The sequence below is a fragment of the Palaemon carinicauda genome, chromosome 13 (genome assembly GCF_036898095.1).
Source record: "Palaemon carinicauda isolate YSFRI2023 chromosome 13, ASM3689809v2, whole genome shotgun sequence".
NCBI classification, from domain to species: domain Eukaryota; kingdom Metazoa; phylum Arthropoda; class Malacostraca; order Decapoda; family Palaemonidae; genus Palaemon; species Palaemon carinicauda.
In genome coordinates this window covers 57,356,844-57,381,587 of record NC_090737.1, presented here as the reverse complement: position 1 = coordinate 57,381,587, position 24,744 = coordinate 57,356,844, and the positions used below count along the sequence as shown (strand labels likewise).

The 24,744-nt window shown below is 51.0% G+C and overlaps 1 long non-coding RNA gene and 1 pseudogene across 1 annotated transcript in view; both read right to left on the bottom strand.

Moving 5' to 3' along the window:
- The window catches only part of LOC137651952 (uncharacterized), an 88,163-nt gene that overhangs the window by 19,976 nt on the left and 43,443 nt on the right, over nt 1-24,744 (bottom strand). The gene's annotated exons all lie outside the window — the stretch shown is intronic.
- Nucleotides 20,230-20,348, bottom strand: LOC137652600 (5S ribosomal RNA; annotated as a pseudogene).

Sequence of the window (24,744 nt, the reverse complement as noted above, 5' to 3'; positions counted from 1 at the left end):
CTCCTCTGCGGCGGACTGCACCGATGACGACGAACCGAAGAGGCGCCTCTTCACACCCTTATAAGGTGAAGGAAGGCCTCTCCGGCAAAGAGGAAGGCGAGCCTTCCGGCGTATGAGCCCTCTGGGGGCCGTTGGGTTAGCAAGCTGACCATCAGCAGTCCTCCGAAGAGGAGTCTCTGTGAGTGAACTCCCCCAAGGGGGAGAATCACCAGCATGAGAGACTGTTGGACTTAGTTCCTCCCTCGAAGGTTGAGCAGAGGGAGAAACTAAGCCTTCAGGTACAGCAGGTTGAGCAGTTGCAGAGTTATTAGGAGATACCGCATCGGATACTTCTGCCAGCACAACGTCGACGATAGACAGAGGATCAACCTCTGCCAACGTCGTCAGCGGCACCCAACCGGATCATGTCAAACAAGGCTTCCTAGGAGGGCGAACCTTCGAGCCCCAAGGAAGACCAAAGCTTGAAGAAATCATTCACATTAACATGACAAATTGGGTGATAATTTGTATTTTTCCTAACCATACAAACCTTAGCTATTTACATTGGGTTTACCTATTAGCGTAGCTGAAATGACGAGCCAATAGTTTTTAACGAGGGTTAATTACCCCCGCGCTAGTTAGCGGGGCTAGGGGAAGGGATAGCTTGCTACCCCTCCCCCCCCCCACACACCGGTGATTTGCTTCACTTCACTTAGAGGTAGGCCTTCACTTGGGGGCCAGGGCTGGCGGGCAAATATGTGTAAATAGCTAAGGTTTGTATGGTTAGGAAAAATACAAATTATCTCCGAATTTGTCATTTGTTTCGTAACCGAAATACAAACCACGCTATTGACATTGGGTGACTTACCCCTTAGGAAGGGTGGAAAGTCCCCAGCCTTACTGACTTCGGCTTTGCCCGGGGACTCCATCCCACAGTGAGTAGCGCTTGAGAGAAGGAGCCCCTGCACCTCACAAGTTCCTTGCTTCGCTAGGAACGAGTTGCCTACATAAGTTGTGTGTGGAGGAAAGTGTGACTCATCCTATGAAGTTGACCTTGAGACCTTTAGATAGAAAACTAGGATAGGACGTTCCCAATACCACCTCGTCAGGGTATGGGGGATGCAACAGTATTAAGCTTAATACTAGGAGCACAAGGAAGCATGGGTTACCTGCAGAGGTTGAGGTCAGCTATGCGAGGACCAGGATGCTGCTTCCCCAAGAGAGGGGAGAATGAAGAGAGAAGTAAGGGTCAGACATACTCTTTCAGTCACGCAGACTAAAACCGGGTAACAACTCCCTCAACCTACTGCTACTTGTCCATAAAGGAGCCTGAGGTTAGACCAGCTGTTGTGCAGCCACCACAGGGCCGATAGAAAAAGTATCGAGGCTCCTGTGGGTCACGTCCTGCAGGTAGTGGGCTGTGAAGGTCGTCTGACGCTTCCAGACCCTAGCTTGAAGCATCTGCGTCACAGAGAAGTTTCTTTTGAAGGCCAGGGACGTAGCAACACCCCTGACATCGTGTGCCCTAGGGGGATGTGACGGAGGAGGGTCTGGATTCAAGGCGTGGTGGATAACCCTTCGAATCCAAGCTGAGATGATGTTCCTGGAGACCCTCCTCTTCGTCCTGCCTTTGCTCACAAACAATGCTCGCACTTGAGGACGGACTGCAGCCGTTCTCTTCAAGTAGTACCTCAGACACCTCACTGGACATAGTAGCAGCTGGTCTGGGTCGCTTGTTACAGAGCGGAGACTAGCGATCCTGAAAGAGTCAAACCGAGGATCCGGCACTCCAGGATTCTGAGTCTTTGCCACGAACTTAGGGACGAACCTGAACGTTACCTCCCCCCATCCCCTTGAATGGGCGATGTCGTACGAGAGATCATGAAGTTCGCTAACTCGCTTGGCCGAAGCCAAAGCGAGAAGGAAAGCCGTCTTCCAAGACAGGTGGCAATCGGAGGCCTGGCGTAAAGGTTCGAAGGGAGGTCTCTTAAGAGCCCTGAAGACCCGAACCACGTTCCAAGGAGGAGGTTTCACTTCCGACTGGGGGCAGGTAAGATCATAGCTACGTATGAGTAGAGAGAGTTCTAGCGAGGAAGAAATGTCCACGCCTTTCAGCCTGAAAGCCAAGCTTAAGGCTGAGCGATAGCCTTTCACTGCCGAGACAGAAAGGCGCATTTCCTCCCGCAGATATACGAGGAAGTCCGCTATTGCTGGAATAGTGGCATCAAGTGGAGAGATACCCCTCCCACGACACCAACCACAAAAGACTCTCCACTTTGCCTGGTAGACTCCCTCAGAGGACTTTCGCAGGTGCCGAGACATTCTCTCTGCAACCTGTTGCGTAAAGCCTCTCTCCGTGAGGAGACGCTGGACAGTCTCCAGGCGTGAAGCCGAAGCGAGGCCACGGCCTTGTGAGCGACGTTGGAGTGGGGTTGTCTGAGAAGCTCGTAACGTGGAGGAAGTTCCCTCGGAAGCTCCGTCAGGAGCTGCAGAAGGTCCGGGAACCATTCCGCGTGATGCCATAGCAGAGCTACCAGAGTCATCGAACAGTTGACCAATAGTCTGGTCCTGTTGAGCACCCTTCTCATCAGACAGAACGGTGGGAAGGCGTACACGTCGATGTTGTCCCACCGTTGCTGGAAAGCATCTTGCCAGAGAGCCTTGGGATCCGGGACTGGGGAGCAGTATAGAGGCAGCTTGAAATTCAACACTGTCGCGAACAGGTCCACGGTCGGGGAACCCCACAAAGTCAGGACTTTGTTGGCTATCTGAGGATCCAAAGACCACTCGGTACTCACTATCTGCGAGGCCCTGCTCAGACTGTCGGTGAGCACATTCCTCTTGCCAGGAATGAAGCGAGCTGATAGTGTTATCGAGTGGACTTCGGTCCACCTCAGAATCTCTACTGCAAGATGGGATAGCTGCTGCGAAAAAGTGCCTCCCTGCTTGTTGATATAAGCCACTACCGTGGTGTTGTCGCTCATCACCACCACAGAATGACCCGCCAGGGTCCGTTGGAACTGTTGAAGAGCCAGAAAGACGGCCTTCAACTCTAGCAGGTTGATGTGCAGGCATTTTTCTGATTCTGACCAAAGGCCTGAGATCCTCTGGTTCAGAATGTGCGCCCCCCCACCCTTCTTTTGACGCGTCCGAAAACAGTGTCAACTACGGGGGGAGGACGAGACGACTCACTCCCTTTCGCAGGTTCTCGTCGACCAGCCACCACCGCAGGTCCGTCCGTTCCAAAGATCCTATCGGGACCTGAACGTCCGGGGAATCGGATCCCTGATTCCACCGGGACTTGAGCCGCCACTGTAGGGATCTTATCCTGAGGCGGCCGTTGGGAACCAGACGAGCCAGGGAGGACAGGTGACCTAAGAGACGCAACCACGATTGGGCGGGAAGCTCTTCTCGCCTGAGGAAGGGTTCCGCCACCCTCCTCAGCCTTACTATCCTGTCGTCTGATGGAAAGGCTCTGTGGAGATTGGTGTCTATCAGCATGCCTAGATAAACCAGTCGTTGGGACGGCTGCAAAGAGGACTTCTCGAGGTTTACCACGATCCCCAGATCTTGGCAAAGACCTAGAAGCCTGTCTCGGTGCCGAAGAAGGGTCGACTCCGAGTCTGCTAGGATCAGCCAGTCGTCCAGATAACGAAGGAGACGAATGCCGTTCCTGTGCGCCCAAGATGAAATCAGGGTGACCACTCTGGTGAACACCTGAGGAGCTGTGGAGAGCCCGAAAAACAGCACCTTGAACTGGTAGATCTTGTTGTCTAGGCAGAATCTCAAGTACTTCCTGGAAGACGGATGGATTGGGATTTGGAAGTACGCGTCCTTTAGATCCAGTGTGCACATGAAGTCTAGAGGTCTCTCCGCGAGTCTGACCGTGTCCGCTGTCTCCATGCTGAACCGAGTTTGCTTGACAAACCCGTTCAGAGCCGAGAGGTCGATGACTGGTCTCCAGCCTCCAGACGCCTTCTTTACAAGAAAGAGTCGACTGAAGAAGCCTGGGGAGCCGTCGACGACCTCCTGGAGAGCACCCTTCTTGAGCATGGTCTCGACTTCCGCCCGAAGGGCCAGCCCCTTTGCCGATCCCGTGGCATAGGAGCTCAACGACACTGGATTCGCTGTCAGGGGAGGTTGAGATGTTATGAACGGGACGCAATAGCCTTGGCCGATCACTGAAACCGTCCAAGCATTGGCCCCGTGTTGCTGCCACCTGTGCACGCAACGTTGAAGGCATCCCCCCTTAGGTGGACACGCGGGGGGACTGCCACTCCTAGGGTTTGCGGCCGCAGCCGCTCCCTCTAGGAGTCTTGCCTCCCCTGGAAGACTTACCGCCCCTCTTGACCTTGGCTGGAAAGGGCTGGGGCTTAGACACCACTTTCTTAGCTGCCGGTGCCTGCTTCGGTGCCTTACGAGGCTGCTGCTGCTGTTGCTGCAGAGCTGGAGGCTTATAGGGCCGAACTGTAAGGGCCCTATGGAGGAGGGAGTCCGTGCTAGATTTCCTCCACCTCTCAGCCGTTCGCTCCATATCCTGTGGCTCCAACAGATTCTCCCCAATGAGGGAAGCATGTCTGAGCCTACAGACATCCACGGAGGGGACCTTCGGGTGGAACCTCTCGGTCACCGCATCGCGCCGCTTCAACACCGAGTTGGCCCACAGGGTGGTGACCTTGTGCGCCAGGAACTCGATGGAGCGGGTGCCCGAGAGTAAGAAGGTCTCCAGGGCCTTCCTATTGGTCTCCTTAGACAAGTCCTCAGAGCGCAATAGGATGCCTAGAGTTCCCAGCCATATATCCAGCCACGAAGTGGCCTGCATGGCGCACTTCGCGACCTTCTCATGGCTCAGGATCTCCGACGCCGAGAACGACACCTGCCGGGCGGAGAGCTTCTCGAGGGGAACTCCCTTAGCCAGCTCCTCTACAGAGTGATGGAGAGGAAGAGCGAGACTAGACTCACCCAAGATCTCAAAATACCTCCTCTGCTGGAGACGAGGAGGTGGGATGAGTTTGTTCCCGGCAGAGGAACGACTGGAGGAGGCAAGAATCGCGAGCTGGGCATTGGCCCTGGCTCTGGCACTCTTCAATCCCCTAGACCAGGGCAGAGCCGCACCTTAGGGGCCTTCTGAACATCGAACACTTGGTCCAGGACCGTGTCCTTGCCTTCTCTGGGGGCGATCACGGGATCCTTGAACCCGTTGAGTTGCCTCATCAGGCTCAGGACCTGCCAGAAGGCATGTTCAGATTCCTGCTGGTCTCCTCCTTGTGGGCTGGCAGCTAAGTCTCCCGTCCCCGGAATCTCTTCCTGGGGCGAAGCGTGGACGTTCTCCCGGGGAGCAACGGGTTCCTGGCAAATCCTTGAAGACGATTTCGGGATGGTCTTGGAGTCCTTGGGTTCCCTCCTGGGAGGGATACAGGATCCCAACAAAGAGGTTCGGAGAGCCCCTTCCGCGCGAGACGATTCTCCTCCATGAAAAGATGACTCCCCCCTTGGTGCCGAGGGGGAGACTATCACCTCACTGGACTCACCCGAGGACAGAAAAGCCTCGTCCACGGGAGAAGGAGAAAACGCCAGCGAAGGGGATGGGGCCTTCCCGACAGTCCTCTTAGGAACCAACTTCTCCTTGGGGGAAGTTACCACGAAGTCCACTCCTCTCTTTCTCTTCAGCGGAGGTGAGGCAGTCATTGGCTTGTTCCCCTGATCGGCGAGTGCTGGCTTCATAACCCTCACTAACGCCCGCATCAGAGGACCAAACCAAGTCTGTCGCTCAACGGACACAGAGTCCGAAACCCCCGGTGGAGGGAAGGGGATCGGGCGATCCTTCGGAGTGGACACCACTGGACCTGCCTGAAAAGGAAAAGGGGAAGAAAGACGCACTGACCTCTCTGAAGTGTCTTCCCTGTCCTGCACAAGGGTCCTGCGCTATGGTGGAGGCGATCCTGAGCGCGGTCTGGTGACACGGGTTCCTGCTGCTGTCACTGGCTGCAAAATTTGGCGCGAACGGTGGTCGCGCGGGCGCGCAGGCGAGCGGTCGCGTGGGCGCGCAGGCGAGCGGTCGCGTGGGCGCGCAGGCGAGCGGTCGCGTGGGCGCGCAGGCGAGCGGTCGCGTGGGCGCGCAGGCGAGTCGCGTGGGCGCGCAGGCGAGCGTGCGTGCGCGAGGCGAGTGCGTACAGGCGAACGAGCGCGTGGGCGAGCCGGTGAACGAATGCGTTGGCGCGTCAGCGAGGGAATGCGTTGCCGCGTGGGCGAGCGAGAACACTCCGAAGATCGCTGGCGACATTGGTCAGGAGACCTGTAGCGCGTGGGAGAGCGATTGCGAGCAGGCGATCGGTGGTGCGCTGGTGAACGCTGGCGCGCAGGCGAGCGATGGCGCGTTGGCGCATGGTGTCGCGTTGGCGAGCGATAGCGCGTAGATCGCGCAGGCGAACGACCGCGCAAGGGCGAGCTAACAGAGGGAGACCCATGTCCCTCCAGATCTTCTGGGCGACGGCGCGTTGGAGAACGCTTGCGTGCAGGTGATAGGTCACGCGGGCGGTCTGGAGATCGCAGATGTTCAGTTGATCGCTGACGCGTAGGAGAACGCTGACGAGCAGGCGATTGCTGAATCGTCTGTGATCGCTGGCGAGCTGGTGAGCAAGAGGGCGACGCGTGGAATCCTATGAAGGAACAGTCAGCGTGGGGCGCAAAGGCGAACGTTCACGAACAGGAACAGGAACAGGAAGCGCGTGGGCGAACGTGTGTTTTAGAAACACGCGTTGGAGAACGCGAGCGATGTTGTGCAGGAACAAACTGAGGGTCGTGAGGGCGCTCAGGAGACTGATGGCGCGCAGGGCGCACAACAGGAACTGCAGGATATTCGGAGACCACAGGGGAGCGCTGGCGAGCAGAGGGGCGATGGTCCTCAGAAGAGCGCTGACGAGCAGGAGAGCGCTGACGAGCAGGAGAGCGCCTGTGCACTAACACTGCAGAAGGGCGAGCAGGGGAACGCTGGTGCGCTGGGCGCTCCTCAGGAACAACAGGTTGAAGGACACTCAGGAGAGCGCTGGCGAGAAGAGGGGCGATCATCAGGAGAGTGCTGGCGAACAGGAGATCGCTGAAGAACAGGAGCGCGCTGACGAACAGGAGAGCGCTGACAAGCAGGAGAGCGCCTGTGCGCTAACACTGCACACGTAAGGGAAGAATCCCTTTGCCCCGAAGGGACCGTTGCCCGTCGGGTGATGAGGTCAGGTTGCTGAACATCTGCCCCTGAAGTTGAAGGTCTGGAAGGCGTAGGAGACCGATCCCCAGATAGGTCTAAGGAAGCTGGAGCTGAAGGCTGATTACGGCGAGGAGAGTCCCCTTCGGAGGAAGAAGGAGAAGATCCAAAAAGGCGCCTCTTAGCACCATTATAAGGAGACGGGAGGCCCTTGCGACGCAGCCGGTGAGCCTTACGGCGAAGGCAGCCACGAGGAAGATCGTCAGGACCATCAGTCCTCCGAAGGGGGGTCTCAGTCAAAGCACTCCCCTTAGAGGGAAGCTGGACCGCAGAAGAGCCCGTAGGACTCCCTCCCCCCTTCGAAGGATGTACGGAAGGGGGAGGAGAGCCGACAGCACCAACATTCACAACTTTACCTGCAGAGGATTGACCCGCCCCGTCGGAAGCCTCTGCCACCACGACGTCGACGATAGACAGAGTATCTACCTCTGCTATCACAGGCGACTGCTTAACGGCGGCCCCCAACTGGACATGGTCAATCAGGGCAACCCTGGAGGGCAGGCCCTTAAGCCCCAGAGAAGCCCAAATCTGAAAAAGATCATCGTTAGACAAAGATTCATCAATAACCTCCCCAGGGGGAGGAGGAGGAACCGCCCCACTATGGGAGGCGACGCCCTCTCCCCCAAACCAAGGTCGGGAAACAGAACTAGGGCCTGCGCTCCCACTCGGCCGACTCTCCTTAGGAGCCGAACGAGGGGGAGCTTCGAAGGAGGTTTGGGCGGTGAAAGAAAAGTCCCGAGAACCTTCCTCCTTCAAGGCAACCCCGGAAGGAGAACGGTCTCTCTTGCACTGGGAGGCAGACCACTCCCTGCACTCACTACACTTATTTTCCTGATCACACCGTCGGCCTCGACACTGCGGGCAAAGGGTGTGAGGATCAGTGTCCACGGCCGACATAAAAGTACCACAAGGGCGGCCGGCAATTCCAGGGCACGTACGCATAGTAATAATAAAGGTGGTCAACTTCTAACACTCACACACAAACTGAAAGAAAAAGCAGAAAAAGATTAAAGGCTGTCAACGAGGACGATGGACAGACACGTCTGTTCATCGCCGGAGCCAAAAGTGAAGTGAAGCAAATCACCGGTGTGTGGGGGGGGAGGGGTAGCAAGCTATCCCTTCCCCTAGCCCCGCTAACTAGCGCGGGGGTAATTAACCCTCGTTAAAAACTATTGGCTCGTCATTTCAGCTACGCTAAAAGGTAAACCCAATGTAAATAGCGTGGTTTGTATTTCGGTTATGGAACAAATTTAATTTTAAATCCTCCCCCGGGGGAAAAGGTGGAGCTGCCTCGCTAGGGGAGGCAATGCCATCTCTCGAACCCCGAGATCGGGAAACAGAACCATGGTCTACGCTATCACTTGACGGCTTCCCGGAAGAAACCGATCGAGTGGGAGTTTCGGAGGAGGTTTGGGCAACGGAAGAAGAGTCCTTGAGATTTTCTCCTTTCAAAGAAATCTTCGAAGGAGAAATATTCCGCCTGGACTTCTTCTTCCGTCGCCGAGAAAACCCCTCCCACTGGGAGGTAGACCACTAACTACACTCACTACAGTTATTATTTCTATCACACCGTCTACAGTATGGACAAAGGGTGTGAGGGTCCGTCTCAACCGCCGACATAAATGTACCACAAGGGCGGTCGGGTAACCCAGGACATTTGCGCATGATAGCAGAGGCCAACTTCACACTCAAACCTGTAGGAGAGAAAGCAAAAAGCAATTAATGGCTGTCAGAGAGGCGAGGGTGAGAGCGGACACGTCCAAATACCACCCTAGCGGAGAGCAAAGTGAGCTCAAGCACAGGTGATTGTAGGGGGGGGGGTGCCAGGCTACCCTCCCTACCCCCCGCTAACTAGCGGTAGGGTAGTAAACCCTCGTTAAAATTCTAATGGCTCGTCATTTCAGCTACGCTGAAAGTAATAACCCCTATTAAGTAGCGTGGTTTGTATGTCAGTTACGGAACAAACTATTCTTCAGCCTAGGGTCTGCCGACACAGGACTAGTCTTCTAGACCGCAAGGGAGAAGGTGGCGGCATCATACTACCACTTCAGTTGCAACCTACGGAGGCTTAGCCTCCTATGCCGGCAGCTGTAAGCCGGCAGGGGAGTGACTACTCACCCTGGTGCTCTGCCGCCAGCAGAAAAACTGAATACTCTGAGGTTCTGTCGAAAACCAAAGCCGGGATCTCGCCGGCAGAGGTGGGGGACAGAAAACCCTAGCCTAGGAAAGCGGGAGCAAACTACTGTATGGCAAGACCAGATAGGGTTGCCGCCTGCGGCGGCACTCAGAGGCAAGGAGGGATTACCCTTAAATCTCCACAGGAGACAAGTATCGAGTTATATAATTCTAGGAGATATACTATCTCCCGTTGAATCAATAAAACGATACACCAGGGTAAACGGGGATAATATCTGAAAGTATTCTAAAGCACCTAGGCTAGGTAGCCTAGCGCAAGGCGAGATCTCGGTTACCTAAACCGCCGAAACTCTAAACGTATACGATGGACAAAAGGAAGAGGAAATTATGCATAAAATATATATCTTCACTAGTATAATTGTGCCTAAATAGCTTTCGTAATTTATTAATGCTATTACAACCGGGAAAGTTATTCTGCTAAATAACACATACATAACCAACGACAGCGCCCATGGCGCCTCCGGTGACAGGCCTAGCTCCTTAACACAATGAATTTCTCTAATTTCACTGTGAAGCAGGAGCTAAAAATTATACACTGTAAAGAATCAATACTCAACTTTCCAGAAGCAAAATAAGTTGAGAATGCATAATAAATCCTCACAAAAGCGATCAAAAACGTTAAATTAACAAGGAACACCACCGTGCGAAATCGCTACAAAAATAGGAATGAGCGCCATCTTCAAGACAGCGCCATCTAGATACTCGATAGTATTATGGGAGGAAGGGTAACCTTGATAACGGCACCCCTTCTATTTTTGCCCTTCTTCCCCCTCGAAGCGAAAACGCTATTCGGGGTGAAGATTGCTGTGTCGTATCAAGATATACGTCCCCTGATATATGCGATATCCTTAAGAGAAATTTTAATGATATTCGCGCCAGGAGTTAAAATTCTGGAGACCTAAAGGTTAATTCTCTGGGAATATCACTGTAGCCAAATATCCCTTAGAAAGCTACCTATAGGAACCTTCCATCTGTACCACATGGCCTGAGCCCAAAAAGGCCTGTTCACTTCTCTTACCTCTTTCTTCGTTTCTTTGAGATCTTGCGTAATCTCCTTCTGTTCCTTACGGAACACTTCCATCATCTGCTGAATAGACTGTAGGAGCGCTTCGCTCCTGGCAATCAGCGTATCCGGAAGGGGAGTTGGGGCTGAAGAGGTTGACGACACAGGTTGATATGCCATCACGGAAAACTGAGGGTCCTCAGTTACCGTCTACACAGATTCCTCTTCCTCCGTAGGTTGTTGAACTACCTCTTCTTCATGGTCTTCTTGTAGAAGGGCCTTTTCGGTGTCAGTAGACGACATCAACATCCGTTGCTGGTGGATGTCAATGCCTTCCAATGCCTTATTAATATATGCATCCACTGTCAGTTGGATGAAGGGAGGCTTGACCTGTTCTTGGGGCACAACCACGCTGGATTGGGCCTTAGGGAACAGAAGGCACCTCATAGCTTCATTAGGTAGGTAAGGTCCGGGAGAGTTCTTCTGGAACTCTCTTACCTACCTCCGAAGAGTTTCTCTTGCTGCATCCCTTGACTCCGTAGTGTCAGGGATATCGTCTCCAAATCCCTCGGTCATCAGGGCCGAGCAGATGGAGCAGCCCTTCGGGTCCCAATACTTCAGGGATCCAGATACGATGCAGCAGGGGGCATGAGACCTGCATATCGTATGCCCACAAAAGTCCTTACTCTTGTGGTTGCAGAACACGACTGCACACTTCACTGTTGGCTCCTCTTGTAAGGAAAGATAAGGTGAAATGAGTATAGGGTTATTTATATCATTGATATAAATGCATATATTCAAAAATAGTAATGCTTACTATCATATTTAATAGCTTAGGATAGTAAGCTAGAAAGGAAATAGGAAAGACACACATCTGTGTTTCCTCTCCAGGCAATTGCTGTGATCTCCGTCAATATTAATATTTTAATTTCCCTATGAGGGAAAATATAGAGTCGAATAACTCCAGTACGTAGAGCTGGAGTCAGTTAATATTTAAACTAACTTCTCCCCTTGTAGAATATTAATACTGAATCGGTGATTTATAAGAGTCCCGATGATCCAAGGATTCATCAGGATGTTGAAGTAACACTTCACCTCAACATTTTGTTTGGTCCCAACAATAGACTGTGAAAGGATACACAAAGTATGTTAGAATTACTTGTACTACTGTATCATTGTATACTGTAGTTTTCTAACTGCTGTATTATTATACTGCAGAAGTACTGGCTACTGTATTTTCATATACTGTAGTTTTACCGGTATACTACCGGGGTTAGGCTAGTACCTGGTGGTACTAACTGATAGGGAGAGAGAAATAATGGAAAGGAGGATTCCCTATTATTAAAGTTTAACACAATAATTGGAAGTGTAGGGGGCTACTGCCTCCTACAGCCTCCTTCCCACGATTAGAGTTCTAATGGAAGGGGAGGAATGCATTTGATTCTAGCTTCCATCCAGCCACAAATTCTGCGGCCGGCTGTACTGCCGGTTGTGAGGTTTGTGGATGGCAGTCCAAGAGAGGACTGAAGAATTAGGGTTTCCCACTGGCAGCCGACAGGGAGGCTAAGCCTTTCCCCAGGGGCTTTCGCTTCTGTTAGGGAAGGACATAAGGGGGAGCTGGACGAGGCAGTAACCTAACCGCCGCTTGTAGGAACCTGGCCGGCGACTCAGTCAGGCCGAGAAGCGGGAATGATTATAGAATACCGGCAAAGGAAAATTGTGACGGCTAGGCCGACTCTAAAGCACAGAAAGGGAGGGAAAAGGGTCTTATAATTTACAGGGGAGAAAGGCGACGGCAAGTATGTCATCCATTTTCATTTGTAAACCAAGGAAGCATAGCTACCCGTGTCGACGCCATCATGGACGGCAGGGGAATAAGAATTCCCCTGTCGGCGACATTGTTGGTTATAAGACATGTCTTATAGTCTACAAGGGAGAAAGGCGGTGGCAATTATGCTGCCTACTTTCGGTTGTAAACTAGGGAGGCCTAGCTTCCTTTGCCGACAACGTCATAGCCGGCAGAGGAATCACGATTCCCCTGTCGATGACATTGTCGGCTGCAAGACAATACACCCTGAGTTACTGTCATACTTCAAAGCCGGGATACTGGGCGGCAAAGAAGATCGACAGTAAAAAATATCCAAGTCAAGCCGGAGTTTACTAATCATTGGCGATGACGGAAGATAGGGTTGCCGCTTGGTATGGCGGCACTCAGTGGGGAAGAAGGGTTTATCCTCTTTTCTCTAAAAGAGAAGCTTATCGAATTATACCAATAATTCTAGGGGACATATATATCCCCGACTGAATTAATAGAAACTATACTAGAGGTTAAACAATGTGATTAACATTACCAACGTATACCAAACAGGTTAGGCTTGCCTAACTCGATTGGGGACCACGGCTACGAGTGATACCACCGAGATCCTATTGTATACGAAAAAAACGTAATATTTTGGAAGAGGAAATATTATATATGTATATGCAATCTTCACTAGTATAATTTTGCCTAACTAGCTAGAAAGGTTCCAAACCCGGCCGCGATAGCTGAAAATCCGCGAAGTAGGGACACCATATTTACGTATTTATTTAACATATATATTCAGACTTTTAAAACCTTCCCTTTACGTAGTACTGTTAACAAACTACCCTTTAATGTACAGAACACTTAATGCATGTACTACAGTACCCCAAACTAAAACAGGCACAAATATTAAAGACGATTTTATATCATGCGTTTCCTAAACACGCCAAAAAGCACGATAAAAAATGACAACCAGTGTTTTGTTTACGTTTATCTCTGATCATAATGAAGAAACAGACGCATTTACATATCTGTGTATAGGTTAGTTTTTGCATCAACAGCAATCTTACCAAGTATTGATTATACGTTGATTTTGTTATTACCAATGTTTTACTTAATTTTTCTTAGGACTTCCAAATAAATGAAATGAATGCCATTTATATAATGTTTTTCTTTATGACGCCGCCTGAAACGGAAACCTTTCATTCGTTTACTGTACGCTCCATCTTTGATCGTAATAAACAAACGAAGGCATTAAACGCGCATGATGAAAGTGATAAATAATGATATTTAAAGCTTTTAGTAAATAAGTTATTACGAATATTATTTACCGTATCTACAGTATATAAAATCCTACATACGTAGCAAAGCAGGAAAACTATTTTTTTTCTTTTTTATTTTGTATAAAAATCCTACGAGGCATTAACAAAGAGATGGAGCTGGGGGGAGGGTGACTGCTCCCCGCACTCTAGTTTTGGGGTGTTGGAATGTGCGTGGATGTAGTACGATAGAGAGTAAAAGATGTGAGATTGGAAGTATGTTTAGAACTAGAAGGATGGATGTATTGGCCTTGTGTGAGACAAAGATGAAAGGAAAGGGTGAAGTGATGTTTGGTGAAATGTCTGGTAGAGTGTCTGGGATTGAAAGGGGAAGAGGGAGAGAGGGTGTGGCTTTATTGCTGAGTGAATGGATGACAGGTAAAGTAGTGGAATGGAAGGAGATATCATCTAGGCTAATGTGGGTAAGGGTTAGGTTGGGTAGGGAATGTTGGGCGTTTGTCAGTGCGTATGGGCCAGGTAGTGAGAAAAGTGAAGAAGAGCGGAATGAGTTCTGGAATGAATTAACTAGGTGTGTAGAAGGACTGGGTAGAAGGAATTATGTAGTTGTCATGGGTGACTTAAATGCTAGAGTGGGCGCTGGAGAGGTAGGTGTCATTGGGAAGTATGGCGTACCAGGTGAAAATGAGAGTGGTGAGAGACTGGTAGATATGCATGTTGAACAAGAGATGGTAATAAGTGCAAGCTTTTTTAAAAATAAAGATAAAAATAAGTATACATGGGTAAGAGTGGCAAATGGAAGAGTAGTAGAAAGGGCATTAATGGATTATGTGTTGATAACTAAAAGAATGTTTGGAAGATTGAAAGACGTGCACGTGTTTAGGGGTATGGCTAACGGTATGTCTGATCATTTTTTGGTGGAAGGAAAATTAGTTGTAGCAAAAGAGTGGGGGAATAGAGTAGGTGGATGTAAAAGGGAGCTAGTGACGGTTGAAGAGCTAATAAAACCGGGGGTAAAAAGTAAATATCAGGAAAGGTTGAAAATGGCATATGACGAGGTGAGAGTAAGAGAAACTGGTAATTTAGAAGAGGAGTGGAAGTTAGTAAAAGAAAATTTTGTTGGGATTGCAAGTGATGTATGTGGCAAGAAGGTTGTTGGAGGCAGCATGAGGAAGAGCAGTGAATGGTGGAATGAAGGAGTGAAGGTAAAAGTGGAAGAGAAAAAGAGGGCTTTTGAAGAATGGCTGCAGAGTAATAGTATAGAGAAGTATGAAAAATATAGAGAGAAAAATGTGGAAGTAAAGCGCAAGGTACGTGAGGCAAAGAGGGCAGCTGACCTGAGGGGGGGTCAGGGATTGGGTCAGTCATATGAAGAAAATAGGAAGAAGTTTTGGAAAGAAGTGAAGAGAGTAAGGAAGGCTGGCGCAAGAATTGAAGAGACAGTGAAAGATGGAAATGGAAGGTTGTTAAAAGGAGAGGAGGCAAGGAAAAGGTGGGCGGAATATTTAGAAAGTTTGCTGAATGTTGAGGATAATAGGGAGGCAGATATAATTGCTGTTCCAGGTGTTGAGGTGCCAGTGATGGGAGATGAGAATGAGAGAGAGATTACAATAGAGGAAGTGAGGAGAGCACTAGATGAAACGAGAGTAGGAAAAGCATCTGGTATGGATGGTGTGAAAGCTGAGATGTTGAAATATGGGGGTGTGACTGTACTTGAATGGTTGGTGAGATTGTTTAATATGTGTTTTGTGTTGTCAATAGTACCAGTAGATTGGGTTTGTGCATGTATTGTACCACTATATAAGGGTAAGGGAGATGTGCATGAGTGTTGTAATTCAAGAGGTATTAGTTTGTTGAGTGTAGTTGGAAAAGTGTATGGTAGAGTAATGATTAATAGGATTAAGGATAAAACAGAGAATGCAATCTTGGAAGTACAGGGTGGTTTTAGAAGAGGTAGGGGTTGTATGAATCAGATTTTTACAGTTAGGCAGATATGCGAGAAATATTTAGCAAAAGGTAAGGAGGTGTATGTTGCATTTATGGATCTGGAGAAAGCATATGATAGAGTTGATAGGGAAGCAATGTGGAATGTGATGAGGTTATATGGAGTTGGTGGAAGGTTGTTGCAAGCATTGAAAAGTTTCTACAATGGTAGTAAAGCATGTGTTAGAATAGGAAATGAAGTGAGTGATTGGTTTCCGGTGAGAGTGGGGCTGAAACAGGGATGTGTGATGTCGCCGTGGTTGTTTAACTTGTATGTTGATGGAGTGGTGAGAGAGGTGAATGCTCGAGTGCTTGGACGAGGATTAAAACTGGTAGGCGAGAATGACCATGAATGGGAGGTAAATCAGTTGTTGTTTGCGGATGATACTGTACTGGTAGCAGACACAGAAGAGCAGCTTGACCGACTAGTGACAGAATTTGGAAGGGTGTTTGAGAGAAGGAAGTTGAGAGTTAATGAGTGTAAGAGTAAGGTTATAAGATGTACGAGAAGGGAAGGTGGTGCAAGGTTGAATGTCATGTTGAATGGAGAGTTACTTGAGGAGGTGGATCAGTTTAAGTACTTGGGGTCTGTTGTTGCAGCAAATGGTGGAGTGGAAGCAGATGTACGCCAGAGAGTGAATGAAGGTTGCAAAGTGTTAGGGGCAGTTAAGGGAGTAGTAAAAAATAGAGGGTTGGGCATGAATGTAAAGAGAGTTCTATATGAGAAAGTGATTGTACCAACTGTGATGTATGGATCGGAGTTGTGGGGAATGAAAGTGATGGAGAGACAGAAATTGAATGTGTTTGAGATGAAGTGTCTAAGGAGTATGGCTGGTGTATCTCGAGTAGATAGGGTTAGGAACAAAGTGGTGAGGGAGACAACGGGTGTAAGAAATGAGTTAGTGGCTAGAGTGGATATGAATGTGTTGAGGTGGTTTGGCCATGTTGAGAGAATGGAAAATGGCTGTCTGCTAAAGAAAGTGATGAATGCAAGAGTTGATGGGAGAAGTACAAGAGGAAGGCCAAGGTTTGGGTGGATGGATGGTGTGAAGAAAGCTCTGGATGATAGGAGGATAGATGTGAGAGAGGCAAGAGAGCGTGCTAGAAATAGGAATGAATGGCGAGCGATTGTGACGCAGTTCCGGTAGGCCCTGCTGCTTCCTCCAGTGCCTTAGATGACCGCGGAGGTAGCAGCAGTAGGGGATTCAGCATTATGAAGCTTCATCTGTGGTGGATAATGTGGGAGGTTGGGCTGTGGCACCCTAGCAGTACCAGCTGAACTCGGTTGAGTCCCTGGTTAGGCTGGAGGAACGTAGAGAGTAGAGGTCCCCTTTTTTGTTTTGTTTCATTTGTTGATGTCGGCTACCCCCCAAAATTGGGGGAAGTGCCTTTGGTATATGTATGTATGTATGTATTTTGGCGTTTAATCAACAATAACAAACTGTCGCTAATGACCGAATGATAATTTACAATAATTCTAAACTGTTACTAAAGATGATTCTCCATTCCATATCCAAAATACTTTTCCTAACTTCAGTTATAAGTCAACTTGTACCCCCTCAATTATGAAACCATCTAAAAAAAAAAAAAAAAAAGTAAGAGAAGAAGCAAGTACTAGGCCGATTTTTAAAGTTGTCGAACAATTAAGTTACCGCTATAACGTTCGATGTGACATACTGCGAGATTGGAGAAAGTAAGGAAAATTTAATCATGATTGATTTTCAATATATATGAAACTTTCATTTGTTAGTGAGATAGAGGTAAGGAATGAGCGGTAGTGAAAAGTAGCCCACAGAGAGAGAGAGAGAGAGAGAGAGAGAGAGAGAGAGAGAGAGAGAGAGAGAGAGAGAGAGAGAGAGTTGTTTTGAATGTAATAAAAAAAAATGACAAATTCGAAGATAATTTGTATTTTTCCTAACCATACAAACCTTAGCTATTTACATTGGGTTTACCTCTCAGCGTAGCTGAAATGGCGAGCCATTAGAATTTAACGAGGGTGTATTACCCCCGCGCTAGTTAGCGGGGGGGTAGGGGAGTGGTAGCTAGCTACCCCTCCCCCCTCACACACCGGTGAAGCTCACTTTCACTTAGAGGTAGGACTTGTCTTGGGGGACAGGGCTGGCGGGCAAATATGTGTAAATAGCTAAGGTTTGTATGGTTAGGAAAAATACAAATTATCTTCGAATTTGTCATTTGTTCCGTAACTGAAATACAAACCACGCTATTTACATTGGGTGACTTACCCCTTAGGTAGGGTGGAAAGTCCCCAGCCATACTGGCTTTGGCTTTACCCGGGGACTCAGAATCCGAGTGAGTCGCACTCGTGAAAAGGAGTCCCTGCACCTCACAAGTTCCTTGCTCCGCAAGGAACCGTGTGGCCTACATAAGCTTGTGTGGGAAGGAAGAAGTGTGACCCTTCCTAGGCAGTTGACCTGGAGTTCCAAAAGGAACTCTGGGTTAGGACGTTCCCAATACCACCTCGTCAGGGTATGGGGGACGCGACAGTATTGACTCAATACTCGGAACACAAGGAAGCATGGTTTACCTGCAGAGGTTCGAGGTCAGCTATGCAGAGACCAGGATGCTGCTTCCCAGTAGAGGGAATGATGAAGAAAGAAGTAAGAGCCAGACATACTTCTTTCGTTCATGCAGACTAAAACCTGATAACAATGCCCTCAACCTTCTGCTACCTGTCCAAAAAGGAGCCTGAGGTTAGACCAGCTGTTGTGTAGCCACCACAGAGCGATAGAAAACGTATCGAAACTCCTGTGGGTCACGCCCTGCAGGAAGAGGGCTGCGAAGGTCATTAGACGCTTCCAGACTCCAGCTTGTAGCACCTGCGTCACAGAGTAGTATTACTCGAAGGCGAGGGACGTTGCGATGTATCCGACATCGTGCTGTAGGGCGACGTGACGGGAGAGGGTCTGGAGTTAGGTCGAGATGAATGTCCTCGAGTCCGAGCTGAAGAGGCATACTGGTGACTCTCCCCCGTGTCCCTCTTGTGCTCCCAAACCGGCTGCAACTGAGGACAAACTGCAGCTGTTCCCAAAGCTAACCTCTCGATTCCTTTACTGGCAAGAAGGAGAAGGTTTTGGGACATCAGTTACAGAATGGTGACTCAAAATCTTGAAGGAATTGGACCGAAAGCCCGGGACCCCAAGATTCTGAGTCTAGCCAACAACTCAGGAGCGAACCTGAATGTTGCCTTCCCCCATTCCTTAGAAAGGGCGGAGTCGTACGAGACCAAGAAGATTGCTTACACACTGGCCGCGGCCAGAGTGAGCAGGAGCCCCAAGACGGAATACGATCAGAGGCCTGACGTAAAGGGTCTTGAAAAGATCTCTTAAGGGACTAAAAAGTCCGAGCCATGCTCCAAGTTGGAGGTCTCACTCCGACTAGGGCAGGGACGTTCGCAGCTTCGCATGAGCGAGGAAAGGTCCAGCGGGAAGGAAAAAGTTATTCCTTTAAGCCTGAAGGTCAGGGAAAGGCTGAGCGACAGGCTTCATTGCCGAGAGCGGAAAGGAGTTTCCTTCCGCCGAAAGGCAATAATATCGTTCTTGCTGGAGAAGAGGCCTCAAGGGAAGAGGTATATCTCCCACGACACCAACCACCGAAGACTCTCCACTTCGCCTGGAAGACCCCTGCGGATGACTATCGCAGATGACGCGACCTCCGTCCCGCGACTGTAGCGGGCTGTCTCTTCTTGAGCAGGAGGCGTAGTGTCTCCAGGCATGAAGCCGAAGCGACGCCCCGGCTCGTGAAAGATGTTGCAGTGTGGTTGTTTGAGTAGCCTGTGCCATGGGAGAAGCTCTCCAAGGAGTTCCGTCAGGGGAAGCAGAGGGTCCGGAAACCGTTCTGCGCATAGTCCCAGTGGAGCTCTCAGGGCCATTGAAAGGTTGACAGACAACCTGGTCTTGTTGAGACTCATTCTCAACAGACAACAAAGGAGGGAAGACGCAGGCGTCGATGTTGTCCCACCATCACCGGAATGCATCTTGCCAGAGTCTCAGGGTCTGAGACTGGGGGGAAGAACAGCGGAAGCATGAGGTTTCAAGCTGTCGCGATCAGGTCCCCCAGACCAGGACTTGCTGGTTACTCAAGGCCAAAGACCCCCAGGTACACTCTCTCTACGAGGCTCTGCTCGGATTGTCGGAGAGAACATTCCTCGGTATCTCTACTGCAAGATGCGAAGGTGTGAAAATGCATCCCCTGCTGGTTAGAACACGCCAGAACCATGAAGTCGACGCGCACGGAGCGACTCGGCAGGAGCGTAGGATTTGTAGAGGGGCCAGACTACGGCCCCTAAGCCTACCTGAATGATGGAGAGGTATCCTTCAGGTCCTGACCATAGGCTTGGACCAGAACATGCCCCCCCCCCCCCCCTTTTCTTTGACGAGTCCAAGAACAGCATCAAAAATGTGGGGAAAGGACGAGAATATCCACTCCCATCAAGAGGTTCCATAGGTCAACACCCACTGCAGGTCTAATCGTTCCGCTGGTCCCATAGGGGCCAGAAAGTCCGGTTAATCGTTGCTTTAAAACCACCGTAACTTGGGCCGCCCCACATGGAACTTATCCTGAGGCGACCGTTCGGAACTTTAGACGGGTCAATGAGGAAAAGAGAACTAGGAAACGTTCCAAGGTAGGGCTGAAAGCTCTGCTTGACTGAGAACAGGTACTGCGACTCTCCTCAGCCTTGCCACAGTCAACTGAAGGGAAGGCTCGGAGGAGGTGGCAACAGAATCTGGCGTCCCCAGGTGGTCACCCATCCAAGTACCGACCAGAACCGACGTTGCTTAACCTCGCTGGACGGATGAGAAGCGGGGTTTCCAAAGTGGTAAGGCCGTTGACTCAATATCATGGCTAGATACTCCAGATGTTGAGGCAGAAGAAGAGAAGGCTCCTAGCAAACTACCATGAACCCCCACTCATGGTAAGCATCCGGAAGCTTGTCCCGGTGCTGAAGAAGGTCGAACCCGAGCCTACGGGAGTTGACCAGACCTCCAAAACGCGAAGGAGGCGGAAGCCTGCACCTGAGCGGCCATGAGGAAAGAAGGGAGAGTTCTCTGGGGAAAAAAACCTGCGATGCCACGGCGGGATCGCCACACTGCATCTTAAGCAGGAATACCTGTAGTCCAGGCTGAATTCCACGAGCTTCCTGGAAGATGGATGGAATGGAAACTGAAAGTACCCGTCCTTCCGATCCAGGGCCTAAGGAGTCCTGTCGCCTCGTTACCAGTCTGATCGATTCTGCTGTTCCACGCTGGACGAAGTTTGTTCGACAAACTTGATCAGGGCTGAGAGGTCGACTACGGAACTCCCGTCTCAGATACTTCCTTACAAGAAAGGATCGACTGAAGCAGCCGGGGGTGAAGCCGTCGACGATCCTATGGAGGACCTTCTCCTAAGGCATGGATCATTCTGCCCAAATGGGTAAACTCTTGCCGACCCTATGGCATAGAGGTTCAGAGACACTGAATTTGCTGACAGAGACGGCAGGCACGATATCCTTGGCTGATCGCAGAGATCGTGCAGGAATGGGCATCGGGAAGCTGTCATCCGGATGAATAACCTTAGGCATTCTCCCAGCGTGAAACCTGCAAGGGGAGGGGTGCCAATTCTAGAGTTCGTGAACTCTGCCGCTCCCTCTAGGACTGTGCCCCCCCCCCCCAGGAGAGCCTCCCGTGCCATCTGTTCCTGACAGGAGGGAACTGCAATTGGACACCTTGTCTCAGTTGTCGTAGCCGGTCCGATAACTTAGGCCGACGTGGATGAAAGAAAGAGGCGCTGGAGCCCTGCAGGGTCTGGAAGAAAGCGCCTTGGAGGAGTGAAACGGAAGTCGACTTCCTCCGCACAGCCGCTGTCTATGTATCTGTCCTTGGGCACAAACAAACTCTTCTCAAGGATGGAAGGGTGTCTGAGGTTGTCGACATCCACGGATGAGACACACGAAAGGAAGCCCTCGGTCATTGCGTCCAGATGGTCCAACATCGAGCTTGCCCGCAAGTTCGATACTTGACGACGAAACGCCAAGGTGCTTGAGCCCGAGAAGAGGAAAGTACCCATGACCTTCCTGTAGCTTCCTTGAACAAAACCTCGGGTCGTAACCAAGGAGGGAAAGGACCTGGTAAGCCCCTTACACGAGATGGAGAAGAGGAAGGGGTAAACCAGTCACCCCTTGGCCGATGAAGAAATCTCGAACAGAAAGCCCCCGCCAAAAACCCTTCCAGGGAATGACGGGGAAGGGCTAACCCAGGTTCTGGAAAGAAGAATGTTACTCAGACCTCCCTCAAGATTCTTCTTATTCTTGCATGTGCCATGCTCTGCGCTTACGGGGTGAGGCCGTGTTCTGGATATACGCTCCAGAAGACTCGCCAGGCTGGCCATGCTGCGAAACCCCAATGGGAATCGCGGCCACAATCGCCCTGGCGCTCGCGCGATGGTAAATCAATGATTTGCGCGTGGGCGAACGTGGAAGCCCCCAAGCGCGGGCACGCAGGAACGCAAAAGAAGGTTAGCGAAGGAGCGCAGAAGGAGGGCGAGCGTGGTAGGAAGGGCGAGAGCTGGTGGTCGGCGAGCGATAACCCATAGGCGAGCGATGGATACTGCAAGAATTAAGCCGATGTTCGCGCGAAGAAACACCGTAGTTTCGCGCGACGGAACACCGTCGGTTCGCGGGACGGAACACCGTCGGTTCGCGGGACGGAACACCGTCGGTTCGCGGGACGGAACACCGTCGGTTCGCGGGACGGAACACCGTCGGTTCGCGGGACGGAACACCGTCGGTTCGCGGGACGGAACACCGTCGGTTCGCGGGACGGAACACCGTCGGTTCGCGGGACGGAACACCGTCGGTTCGCGGGACGGAACACCGTCGGTTCGCGCGACGGAACACCGTAGGTTCGCGCGACGGAACACCGTCGGTTCGCGCGTAGGCGGGCAATGGCGCGTTCTAGCGGGCAATGGCGCGTTCTAGCGAGCAATAGCCCGTACGAGAGTGAAGGTGCGTTGGCAAGCGATGTTGCGTCGGCAAGCGACGGCGCGTTGGCGAGCGGTGGTGCGTTAACAAAACGCTAGCGCGCAGGTGAAGAATCGCGCGGGCGCGTAGGCGATTGCCAACGCGAGAGAGACTAGTGATGGTTAGCGCGCATCGCGCTAACAGAGGGCGCGCAGGTGCATCAGGAAGGTGAGCGCTGAAGCAAGCTGTTAATCAGGCGATCCTAGATGGTCAGAAAACCGTTGGCGCCCATTGGTGCGTGGCAAAGAAGGACGCGCAGATGTGCGCTGGCGATTGAAGAAAGCTGGCGCACAGAAGGACAGAAGTAAAGGTGAGCGCTGGCGAGCAGGAGGAAGATCTACGGCAAGACTTAGCTACCGGAGATCGTGGTCTACAGCAAGCGAGCGCTAGATCGCCACTGATGGTGTTCAGGGGAACTGACACGCATGGCAGATCGATGGCGATCGTTGATGCGTAGGAGATTGCCGACGAGCAGGTGAACGTTGACGCGTCTAAGGTCGCTGGCGAGCTGGTGATCGCTGGCGACCCGAAGGCAACGCATGGAAGCCTGCGCGTAGAAGAAGAGTCCTTGACCCAGACCTGAACCGAAGTTCTAGATCGCGAGGGCGAACGTGGGCGCACAGGGCGCGTAACAGGAACCAACAGGAACAGCAGAGATGATCATCATGAGAGCGCTGACGAACAGGAGAGCGCTGACGAACTGGAGAGTGCTGGCGAAAAGGAGAGCGCTGGCGAAAAGGAGAGCGCTGGCGAAAAGGAGAGCGCTGGCGAAAAGGAGAGCGCTGGCGAACAGGAGAGCGCTAGTGATCAGTTAAGCGCTGATGAGCAGGAGAGCGCCTGTGCGCTAACACTGAGCAGGAGCAGGAGCGCGCCTGTGCGCTAACACTGAGCAGGAGAGAACACAGCAGAAGGGCGCGCAGGGGAACCCTGACACGCAAGGGAAGAACCCCCGTGGGAGGCAACCCTTAGCCCCGAAGGGATTGTTGTCCGTCGGGAGACTGATGTCCGTCGGAAGACCATTGTCTGTCCGCCGGAAGACTGTTGTCCGTCGGGAAGACCGTTGTCCGTCGGGAAGACCGTTGCCCGTCGGGAAGACCGTTGCCCGTCAGAAGACGAGGTCAGACTGCTGTCCATCTGCACCAGGGGCGGAAGATCAAGAAGAAGGAGTTGTAGGCTGCATACGGAGATTCAAAAAGGCGCCTCTTAGCACCCTTATAGGGAGATGGGAGGCCCTTACAACGAGGCGGACGGTGAGCCTTACGGCGAAGGAGGCCAACAGCAACAACAGCAGAAGAATCCTCCGAAGAGGAGTCTCTATGAGTGTACTCTCTCGCGAACGAAAGAGAAACACTTCGTAGAAGAGACTGGTCAGCCAGTGACCTAAAAGGAGCAATCCTCCGAGGAGGGGCTCCTGCAGTTGCCCAGCCCCTTGAGCGTAACTGCAGGTGCGACCGCTCAGCACCAAGAGCATAGTCGCACGAAAAAAAGGCAAGAGAAGAACCCCCCAAAAGGGGAAAAACTCAAGCCTGGGCAGGAAAGACTTCCCTCAGAAGGAAAGTTACCCACCCAAGAAGGCGAGCCTCCTGAGAGTTCTAAAATGGACTGGAGAGCTGTCAATCGTCACGGGAGTACTTCCCGTAGAAGGAGACACGCCCCTGACGAAAATCCAAAGGGGAGGCAGCAACAGCCGAATCCCCAGGCCTCGACAAGACAGCTCACACCGTTGCCATATTACAGAAACGAACTAGATCGGTAACTGTAAAAAAAATAAAACAAAAATCATTAGTACTCATTCATTCCCCCGGGAAGGCTCCGAAGAGGAATCCCGAGGGAAAGGAAAACAAGAATTACACAACAGGCATGTGCCCTCACAACCACTTACACTCACAGAAAGAGAGCTGTAACCAAAACAGAATTATAACAATTATAATTATGTAACTATGTAATAATGTAATTTAAAAATGAATGAACACTAAAGAAAGAACAAAAACCCCGTAAGGAATCGTTCTACAAAGCTGAAAAATTAACAAATACAATTAGATTCATAAACTAATTGAGACAAAACGTACGGCGTAGCAACCCCCCCACGGGAAGGAAGCTACAAAGGCGTAGTAACGTAGTAAAAGGGTGAACGACCTCAAGAGAGAGAGAGAAAGACCGAAGTCAAACTCGATCGCAACCCATAAAATTACACCGTGGTGGCCTAAACTGCCGAGGGCTCCACGGAGA